The sequence below is a fragment of the Orcinus orca genome, chromosome 13, assembly GCF_937001465.1.
Source record: "Orcinus orca chromosome 13, mOrcOrc1.1, whole genome shotgun sequence".
Classification (NCBI taxonomy): Eukaryota; Metazoa; Chordata; class Mammalia; order Artiodactyla; family Delphinidae; genus Orcinus; species Orcinus orca.
The window spans coordinates 29,055,077-29,064,658 of NC_064571.1; the positions used below are offsets into that span (position 1 = coordinate 29,055,077).

At 40.8% G+C, this 9,582-nt stretch overlaps 1 long non-coding RNA gene across 1 annotated transcript; it reads right to left on the reverse strand.

Annotated features, from left to right (window-relative positions):
• Positions 1–331: 331 nt before the first annotated feature.
• Positions 332–9,165, reverse strand: LOC125960858 (uncharacterized). Its single transcript, XR_007470949.1, has 2 exons — positions 8,294–9,165; positions 332–8,022 (listed from the first exon to the last, which is right to left on the reverse strand). It is a non-coding gene; the product is annotated as an uncharacterized LOC125960858 (long non-coding RNA).
• Positions 9,166–9,582: the final 417 nt, after the last annotated feature.

Consider the following 9,582-nt stretch of genomic DNA (forward strand, 5'->3'; position numbering starts at 1 on the left):
AGTTTCCTAGTGCCCCTTTGTAATTCTCCTTTTCCACCCCAGGCCCCCTACCCAAGCCACCGGTGATTTGCTTTGTCACTATAAATTAGTTTTATATAAATGGAGTCATACAGTGTACACTATTTTTAGGTCTGGCTTTTTTCAGCATGACTATTTTGAGATTTATCCATGTTATTTTATGTAGCAATAGTTGATTTCCTTTTTACTGCCAACTTGTATTCCACTGTATGGATATATAGTTTGTCAATTCACTTGATGAACATTTGGGTTGTTTCCAGCTTTTGGTGGTCACAGACAAGCCACTGAACTGGGACAACTATTTTTTCTACGTCTATTTTTTTTTTTTTTTTTTTGCGGTACGTGGGCCTCTCACTGTTGTGGCCTCTCCCGTTGCGGAGCACAGGCTCCGGACGCGCAGGCTCAGCGGCCATGGCTCACGGGCCCAGCCGCTCCGCGGCATGTGGGATCTTCCCGGACCGGGGCACGAACCCGCATCCCCTGCATCGGCAGGCAGACTCTCAACCACTGTGCCACCAGGGAAGCCCTCTACGTCTATTTTTTAATTGACTTTACTGAGGCATAATTTTATAAAATGTACTCTTTAAAAGTACATAATTTGATGAATTTTGACAAATTCATACTCCCTTTTAACTAACACCACATCAAGATATAGAACATTGGCTTCACTGCAAAGGTTCCCTTGGGTGTTCTTTTCAGTCACTGTCTCCCACTTGCCCATTCCTAGCAACCACTAATTTGCTTTCAGTCACTCTAGAATAAATTTGCAATTCCTATAGTTTTATAGAAATGGAATCATACAGTAACATAATTTTAGTTTCTTGCTTTTTTGCTGAGCATGTTTTTAGATACATCCATGTTGCAAGTATTGTTGCAAGTATATTCATTCCTTTTATTACTGAATAGTATTTCATGACATGAATTTACCACAATTTGTTTATCCATTGATGTGTTGTTGGGCATTGGGTTGTTTCCAGTTTGGGACTATTATGAGTCAAGTTGCTATGAACATTCACGTTCAAGCCTTTGTGTGGACACGTTTTCACTTCTGGGTAAATACCAAGGAGTGAAACTGCTGCGTATGGTAAGAATACATTTAATTTCTTAAGAAACTGCCAAACTCTTCTCCAAAGTGGTTATACTATTTTATACTCAGACTAGCAACATGTGAGTGTTCCAGTCCTGCATGTCTGACAACACTTGGTATTTAAAATTTTTAAGGTATTTTAAATTTTAGTCATCTTACGGGTATGTAGTAGTATCTCATTATGTTTTTAATTTGTATTTCCCTGATGACTAATGATGTTGAGCATGTTTTCAAGTTTCTATTGGCTTTTCATATATCTTTTGTGAAGTGTGTTCAAAAATATCTCCTTTTCTTAATTAGGTTGTCTCATAATTTTTGAGTTGGAGTTCTTTCCATAATCTGGATACCAGTCTTCTGTCAGAACAATTTTTTTTTCTTATATATTCCCACTGTGCTCAAGACACAAGGTTCTTTGCTCTTTCTTAAATAGGCTAAGGCCATATCTGTCTCAGCCTTTGAACACTCTTTGTTGCCTGGAATGCTGCTCTTCAAATACACACAGAACTTGCTTCCAGATCTCCTCCAGTCACTGTTCAAATGGCTCTATTTGGTGAGATCTTTCTTAACCATCCTATTTAAAATAGTAATACCCACGGCCTGACATTACCCCATTTCCTCTGGTTTTGTCTTCATAGCATATAACCACCCTATTTGTAATTTACTTTTTTTAAAAAACATCTTTATTGGAGTATAATTGCTTTACAATGGTGTGTTAGTTTCTGCTTTATAACAAAGTGAATCAGATATACATATACATATGTTCCCATATCTCTTCCCTCTTGCATCTCCCTCCCTCCCACCCTCCCGATCCCACCCTTCTAGGTGGTCACAAACCACCAAGTTGATCTCCCTGTGCTATGCGGCTACTTCCCACTAGCTATGTATTTTACGTCTGGTAGTGTATATATGTCCATGCCACTCTCTCACTTTGTCACAGCTTACCCTTCCCCCTCCCCATATCCTCAAGTCCATTCTCTAGTAGGTCTGTGTCTTTATTCCTGTCTTACCCCTAGGTTCTTCATGACTTTTTTTTCCTTAGATTCCATACATATGTGTCAGCATATGTTATTTGTTTTTCTCTTTCTGACTTACTTCACTCTGTATGACAGACTCTAGGTCCATCCACCTCACTACAAATAACTCAATTTCGTTTCTTTTTATGGCTGAGTAATATTCCATTGTATATATGTGCGACATCTTCTTTATGCATTCATGTGTCGATAGACACTTAGGTTGCTTCCATGTCCTGGCTATTGTAAATAGAGCTGGAATGAACATATTGGTACATAACTCTTTTTGAATTATGGTTTTCTCAGGGTATATGCCCAGTAGTGGGATTGCTGGGTCGTATGGTCGTTCTATTTGTAGTTTTTTAAGGAACCTCCATATGTTCTCCATAGTGGCTTGTGTCAATTTACATTCCCACCAATAGTGCAAGAATGTTCCCTTTTCTCCACACCCTCTCCAGCATTTATTGTTTCTAGATTTTTTGATGATGGCCGGTGTGAGATGATATCTCATTGTAGTTTTGCTTTGCATTTCTCTAATGATTATGATGTTGAGCATTCTTTCATGTGTGTGTTGGCAATCTGTATATCTTCTTTGGAAAAGTGTCTATTTAGGTCTTCTGCCCATTTTTGGATTGGGTTGTTTCTTTTTTTGTTATTGAGCTGCATGAGCTGCTTGTAAATTTTGGAGATTAATCCTTTGTCAGTTGCTTCATTTGCAAATATTTTCTGCCATTCTGAGGGTTGTCTTTTGGTCTTGTTTATGGTTCCTTTGCTGTGCAAAAGCTTTGAAGTTTCATTAGGTCCCATTTGTTTATTTTTATTTCCATTTCTCTAGGAGATGGGTGATAAAGGATCTTTCTGTGATTTATGTCATAGAGTGTTCTGCCTATGTTTTCCTCTAAGACTTTGATAGCTTCTGGCCTAACATTTAGGTCTTTAATCCATTTTGAGCTTATTTTTTTGTATGGTGTTAGGGAGTGTTCTAATATCATACTTTTACATGTAGCTGTCCAGTTTTCCCAGCACCACTTATTGAAGAGGCTGTCTCCTCTCCACTGCATATTCTGTTTTTTTGGGTTTTTTTTTGGTACGAGGGCCTCTCACTGTTGTGGCCTCTCGTGTTGTGGAGCACAGGCTCCAGATGCACAGGATCAGCAGCCAGGACTCATGGGCCTAGCTGCTCCATGGCATGTGGGATCTTACTGGACCAGGGCACGAACCCGTGTCGCCTGCATTGGCAGGCGGACTTTCAACCACTGTGCCACCAGGGAAGCCCTCCACTGTATATTCTTGCCTCCTTTATCAAAGATAAGGTGACCATATGTGCGTGGGTTTATCTCTGGGCTTTCTATCCTGTTTCACTGATCTATATTTCTGTTTTTGTGCCAGTACCATACTGTCTTAATAACTGTAGCTATGTAGTATAGTCTGAAATCAGGGAGCCTGATTCCTCCAGCTCCATTTTTCGTTCTCAAGATTGCTTTGGCTATTCGGGGTCTTTTGTGTTTCCATACAAATTGTGAAACTTTTTGTTCTAGTTCTGTGAAAAATGCCAGTGGTAGTTTAATAGGGATTGCATTGAATCTGTAGATTGCTTTGGGTAGTAGAGTCATTTTCACAATGTTGATTCTTCCAATCCAAGAACATGGTATATCTCTCCATCTATTTGTATCATCTTTAATTTCTTTCATCAGTATCATAATTTTCTGCATACAGGTCTTTTGGCTCCTTATGTAGGTTTATTCCTAGATATTTTATTCTTTTTGTTGCAGTGGTAAATGGGAGTGTTTTCTTAATTTCACTTTCAGATTTTTCATCATTAGTGTATAACAATGCCAGAGATTTCTGTGCATTAATTTTGTATCCTGCTACTTCACCAAATTCATAGATTAGCTCTAGTAGTTTTCTGGTAGCATCTTTAGGATTCTCTATGGATAGTATCATGTCATCTGCAAAGAGTGACAGCTTTACTTCTTCTTTTCTGATTTGGATTCCATTTATTTCTTTTTCGTCTCTGATTGCTGTGGCTAAAACTTCCAAAGCTATGTTGAATAACAGTGGTGAGAGTGGGCAACCTTGTCTTGTTCCTGATCTTAGTGGGAATGGTTTCAGTTTTTCACCATTGTGGATGATGTTGGCTGTGGATTTGTCATATATGGCCTTTGTTATGTTGAGGAAAGTTCCCTCTATGCCTACTTTCTGCAGGGTTTTTATCATAAGTGTGTGTTGAACTTAGTCAAAAGCTTTCTCTGCATCTATTGAGATGATCATATGGTTTTTCTCCTTCAATTTGTTAATATGGTGTATCACGTTGATTGATTTGTGTATATTGAAGAATCCTTGCATTCCTGGAATCAACCCCACCTGATCATGGTGTATGATCCTTTTAATGTGCTGTTGGATTGTCTTTGCTAGTATCTTGTTGAGGATTTTTGCATCTTTGTTCATCAGTGATATTGGCCTGTAGTTTTCTTTCTTTGTGACATCTTTGTCTGGTTTTGGTATCAGGGTGATGGTGGCCTCGTAGAATGAGTTTGGGAGTGTTCCTCCCTCTGCTATATTTTGGAAGAGTTTGAGAAGGATAGGTGTTAACTCTTCTCTAAGTGTTTGATAGAATTCGCCTGTGAAGACATCTGGTCCTGAGCTTTTGTTTGTTGGAAGAATTTTAATCACAGTTTCAATTTCAGTGTTTGTGATTGGTCTGTTCATAGTTTTTATTTCTTCCTGGTTCAGTCTCGGCAGGGTGTGCATTTCTAAGAATTTGTCCATTTCTTCCAGGTTGTTCATTTTATTGGCATACAGTTGCTTGTAGTAATCACTCATGATCCTTTGTATTTCTGCAGTGTCAGTTGTTACTTCTCCTTTTTCATTTCTAATTCTATTGATTTGAGTCTTCTCCCTTTTTTTCTTGAAGAGTCTTCCTAATGCTTTATCAATTTTGTTTATCTTCTCAAAGAACCAGCCATTAGTTTTATTGATCTTTGCTATTGTTTCCTTCATTTCTTTTTCATTCATTTCTGATCTGATCTTTATGATTTCTTTCCTTCTGCTAACTTTGGGGTTTTTTTGTTCTTCTTTCTCTAATTAATTTCGGTGCAAGGTTAGGTTGTTTATTTGAGATGTTTCCTGTTTCTTAAGGTAGGATTGTATTGCGATAAACTTCCCTCTTAGAACTGCTTTTGCTGCATCCCATAGGTTTTGGTCGTCGTGTCTCCCTTGTCATTTGTTTCTAGGTATTTTTTGATTTCCTCTTTGATTTCTTCAGTGATCACTTCGTTATTAAGTAGTGTATTGTTTAGCCTCCATGTGTTTGTTTTTTTTACACATCTTTTCCTGTAATTGATATCTAGTCTCATAGCCTTGTGGTCAGAAAAGATACTTGATATGATTGCAAGTTTCTTAAATTTACCAAGGCTTGATTTGTGACCCAAGATATGATCTCTCCTGGAGAATGTTCCATGAGCAATTGAGAAAAATGTGTATTCTGTTGATTTTGGATGGAGTGTCCTATAAATATCAATTAAGTCCATCTTGTTTAATGTATCATTTAAAGCTTGTGTTTCCTTATTTATTTTCATTTTGGATGATCTGTCCATTGGTGAAAGTGGGGTGTTAAAGTCCCCTAGTACGAATGTGTTACTGTCGATTTCCCCTTTTATGGCTGTTAGTATTTCCCTTATGTATTGAGGTGCTCCTATGTTGGGTGCATAAATATTTACAATTGTTATATCTTCTTCTTGGATCGATCCCTTGATCATTATGTAGTGTTCTTCTTTGTCTCTTGTAATAGTCTTTATTTTAAAGTGTATTTTGTCTGATATGAGAATTGCTACTCCAGCTTTCTTTTGGTTTCCATTTGCATGGAATATCTTTTTCCATCCCCTTACTTAAGTCTGTATGTGGCTCTAGGTTTGAAGTGGGTCTCTTGTAGACAGCATATATATGGGTCTTGTTTTTGTATCCATTCAGCCAATCTGTGTCTTTTGGTGGGAGCATTTTGTCCATTTACATTTAAGGTAATTATCGATATATATGTTCCTATTCCCATTTTCTTAATTGTTTTGGGTTTGTTATTGGAGGTCTTTTCCTTCTCTTGTGTTTCTTGCCTAGAGTAGTTCCTTTAGCATTTGTTGTAAAGCTGGTTTGGTGGTGCTGAACTCTCTCAGCTTTTGCTTGTCTGTAAAGGTTTTAATTTCTCCATCAAATCTGAATGAGATCCTTGCTGGGTAGAGTAATCTTGGTTGCAGGTTTCTCTCCTTCATCACTTTAAATATGTCCTGCCAGTCCCTTTTGGCTTGCAGAGTTTCTGCTGAAAGATCAGCTGTTAACTTTATGGGGATTCCCTTGTGTGTTATTTGTTGTATTTCCCTTGCTGCTTTTAATATGCTTTGTTTGTATTTAATTTTTGACAGTTTGATTAATATGTGTCTCGGCGTATTTCTCCTTGGATTTATCCTGTATGAGACTCTCTGTGCTTCTTGGACTTGATTAACTATTTCCTTTCCCATAGTAGGGAAGTTTTCAACTATAATCTCTTCAAATATTTTCTCAGTCCCTTTCTTTTTCTCTTCTTCTTCTGGAACCCCTATAATTCGAATGTTGGTGTGTTTAATGTTGTCCCAGAGGTCTCTGAGACTGTCCTCAGTTCTTTTCATTCTTTTTTCTTTATTCTGCTCTGCATTAGTTATTTCCCCTATTTTATCTTCCAGGTCACTTATCCGTTCTTCTGTCTCAGTTATTCTGCTATTGATCCCATCTAGAGTATTTTTCATTTCATTTATTGTGTTGTTCATCGTTGTTTGTTTCATCTTTAGTTCTTCTAGGTCCTTGTTAAATGTTTCTTTCATTTTGTCTATTCTATTTCCAAGCTTTTGGATCATCTTTATTATCATTATTCTGAATTCTTTTTCAGGTAGACTGCCTATTTCCTCTTCATTTGTTAGGTCTGGTGGGTTTTTATCTTGCTCCTTCATCTGCTGTGTGTTTTTCTGTCTTCTCATTTTGCTTATCTTACTGTGTTTGGGGTCTCCTTTTTAAAGGCTGCAGGTTCGTAGTTCCCGTTGTTTTTGGTATCTGTCCCCAGTGGCTAAGGTTGGTTCAGGTTGTGTAGGCTTCCTGGTGGAGGGGACTAGTGCCTGTGTTCTGGTGGATGAGGCTGGATCTTGTCTCTCTGGTGGGCAGGTCCACGTCTGGTGGTGTGTTTTGGGGTGTCTGTGGACTTATTATGGTTTTAGACAGCCTCTCTGCTAATGGGTGGGGTTGTGTTCCTGTTTTGCTAGTTGTTTGGCATAGGGTGTCCAGCCCTGTAGCTTGCTGGTCGTTGAGTGAAGTTGGGTGCTGGTGTTGAGATGGAGATCTCTGGGATATTTTCACCATTTGATATGTGGAGCTCGGAGGTCTCTTGTTGACTAGTGTCCTGAAGTTGGCTCTCCCACCTTAGAGGCACAGCACTGACTCCTGGCTGCAGCAACAAGAGCCTTTCCTCCACACGGCTCAGAATAAAAGGGAGTAAAAGTAGAGAGAAAGAATTAGTATAAGTAGGAAGAAAGAAAGAGAGAAAGAAAGGAAGGAAGGAAGGAAGAAAGAAGAAAAGAAGGAAAGAAAGAAAAAGGAAGGAGGGAGGGAGAGACAGTGGGAGGAAGGAAGGAAGGAAGAAAGGAGGGAAGGAAGGAAAAAAGAAAGAAGGAAGATAAAGTAAAATAAAATAGAGTAAAATATAATAAAGTTATTAAATTAAAAAATAATTATTAAGAAAAAAATTAAAAAAACAAAATGGACGGATAGAACCTTAGGACAAATGGTGGAAGCAAAGCTATACAGACAATATTTCATACAGAAGCATACACATACACACTCACAAAAAGAGGAGAAGGGGAAAAAATCATAAATCTTGCTCTCAAAGTCCACCTCCTCAATTTGGGATGATTCGTTTTCTAAAGGAGGGAAGGAAGGAAAGAAAGAAAAAGAAAGAAAGAAGATAAAGTAAAATAAAATAGAGTTATTAAAATTAAAATTTTTAAGAAAGAAAAAAAATTTTTTAAAAACGGACGGATAGAACCCTAGGACAAATGGTGGAAGCAAAGCTATACAGACAAAATCTCACACAGAAGCATACACATACACACTCACAAAAATAGGAAAAGGGGAAAAAATCATAAATCTTGCTCTCAAAATCCACCTCCTCAATTTGGGATGATTCGTTGTCTATTCATGTATTCCACAGATGCAGGGTACATCAAGTTGATTGTGGAGCTTTAATCCACTGCTTCTGAGGCTGCTGGGAGAGATTTCCCTTTCTCTTCTTTGTTCTCACAGCTCCCAGGGGCTCAGCTTTGGATTTGGCCCCGCCTCTGCGTGTAGGTCGCCGGAGGGCGTCTGTTTTCCGCTCAGACAAGACAGGGTTAAAGGAGCCGCTGATTCAGGGGCTCCAGCTCACTCAGGCCGGGGGGCGGGGAAGGGCCGGAGTGCGGGGCGAGCCTGTGGCGGCAGAGGCCGGTGTGACGTTGCACCAGCCTGAGGCGTGCCGTGCGTTTTCCTGGGGAAGTTGTCCCTGGATCCCGGGAACCTGGCAGTGGCGGGCTGCACAGGCTCCCCGGAAAGGAGGTGTGGATAGTGACCTGTGCTTGCACACAGGCTTCTTGGCGGCGGCAGCAGCAGCCTTAGCGTCTCCTGCCCGTCTCTTGGGTCCGCGTTTTTAGCCGCGGCTCGCGCCCATCTCTGGAGCTCCTTTAAGCAGCGCTCTTAATCCTCTCTCCTCACGCACCAGGAAACAAAGAGGGAAGAAAAAGTCTCTTGCCTCTTCGGCAGCTCCAGCCCTTTTCCCGGACTCCCTCCCGGCTAGCCGTGGTGCACTAACCCCTTAAGGCTGTGTTCACGCCGCCAACCCCAGTCCTCTCCCTGCGTTCCGACCAAAGCCCGAGCCTCAGCTCGCAGCCCCGCCCACCCCGGCGGGTGAGCAGACAAGCCTCTCGGGCTGGTTGAGTGCCGGTCGGCACCGATCCTCTGTGCGGGAATCCCCCCCTTTGCCCTCCGCACCGCTGTTGCTGCGCTCTCCTCCACGGCGTCGAAGCTCCCCCTCCGCCACCCGCAGTCTCCGCCCGCGAAGGGGCTTCCTAGTGTGTGGAAACCTTTCCGCCTTCACAGCTCCCTCCCACTGGTGCAGGGCCCGTCCCTATCCTTTTGTCTCTGTTTTTTCTTTATTTTCTTTTGCCCTACCCAGGTACGTGGGGAGTTTCTTGCCTTTTGGGAGGTCTGAGGTCTTCTGCCAGCGTTCAGTAGGTGTTCTATAGGAGTTATTCCACATGTAGATGTATTTCTGGTGTATCTGTGGGGAGGAAGGTGATCTCCGCGTCTTACTCTTCCACCATCTTCCCCTCTTCCCCTTGTCCTTGGCAGGCGGACTCTTAACTACTGCGCCACCAGGGAAGCCCAAAGGAAGGTTTTTTTTTTTTTTGCGGTACGCGGGCC